This window comes from Chrysochloris asiatica, unplaced genomic scaffold, assembly GCF_000296735.1.
Source record: "Chrysochloris asiatica unplaced genomic scaffold, ChrAsi1.0 scaffold00039, whole genome shotgun sequence".
NCBI lineage: Eukaryota > Metazoa > Chordata > Mammalia > Afrosoricida > Chrysochloridae > Chrysochloris > Chrysochloris asiatica.
In genome coordinates this window covers 22447097-22448592 of record NW_006408557.1, presented here as the reverse complement: position 1 = coordinate 22448592, position 1496 = coordinate 22447097, and positions in this window count along the sequence as shown.

The window sequence follows — 1496 nt, the reverse complement described above, 5'->3', positions numbered from 1 at the left end:
AAATAATGCAATATTATAAACTGATATTAATGAATGTTGATCAATTAAAAGCTTGTTAATGCTTTTTAAAAAGAAAGAAAATGACATATTGCATTAAATGTTAAAATGTTCAAGAGCAAAGATGTCAAAAAGTTTGAGGACTAAAGTGTGTCTGACCCAAGCCATGATATTTTCAATAGCCTCATATTCATGTGAAAGTTGGACAATGAATAAAGAAGAACTTAGAAAAATTGATGCATTTGAGTTTTGGTGTTGGAGAAGAATATTAAAGGTACCATGGACTGCCAGAAGAACAAACAAGTCTGTGTTGGAAGAAGTACAACCAGAATACTCCTTAGACGCCAAATGGCTTGGGCCATATTATCAGGAGGGACCAATCCCTGGAGAACATCATGCTTGCTAAAGTAGAGGGTCAGTGAAAAAGAGCGAGACCTCCAAGGAGATGGATTGGCACAGTGGCAGCAGCAATGGACTGAAGTGCAGCAGCAATTGTGAGGATGGTGCAGAATCGGGTAGTGTTTATTTCTGTTGTACATAGGGTTGCTGTGGTTCAGAACTGACTCAATAGCACCTAAAATAATAACAACAGTGTAAATGGAAGGGCAGATGGCGTGACTTGTCTCACGTTCTTTGGGCACATTACAAGGAGGGTCCAGTCTCTGAAGAAGGACATCCCACTTATTAAAGGAGAGGGTCGGTGAAAAAGAAGACGCTCAAGAGATGGATTGCAGAGTGGCTACAATAATGGGCTCAAACCTAACAAAGATTGTGAAGATGGTGTAGGACCAGGCAGTGTTTTTTTCTGTTGTGCATAGGCGACAGCACGTAACATCAACCACAACATGTAAATGTATAGACAGAATTATACCAGCAGCTAAAATGAATTAGTTTGGGCTTAATAGAAGACAATATTAATGGAACATTGTCAGCATTTAATGTTTTGAGTTAAAAGCTAAATATATATATAAGTATGGAATCACTGTGATGGCTGGTGAATGAGGTGGACAGGGATTTTCCAAAATGGCGAACAAAACAAAGTATAATTTACCTGGATTAACCTGGTATCTGCATTACTGAATTTTTGTTGTCATGGCTGTTGAGTTGGTTCTGATCATGGTGACCCTGTTTCCATGAGCAACATTCCTGGATAATACAGTGTATATTAAAACTGAAGGAAAGTTAATTGAATTTGCATATGAAGAGAGTTTTAGATTCAGGTAACTGTAGGTTTTGTGTCTACATGAAGGTCTAGCAGGACATGGGTAGGTCAGAGGAAAACTTGTGAGGATGTGCATTGTGAGAGGTCTAGTTACCTTCTCCTCCTCCCTAAATACCATTAGTGTCCCATCAGTCTTGTGACTCCAAAAAAAACCCACACAGATTCCTAGTCTGTTCTTGGGAGACCACAGATTTATTCAGTCTGATGATCTGTTTTGCCAACACACTATGTGTTGGGTGCTATCTTGGTGGGGAGGGACAGTGTTGTGAACAGAACA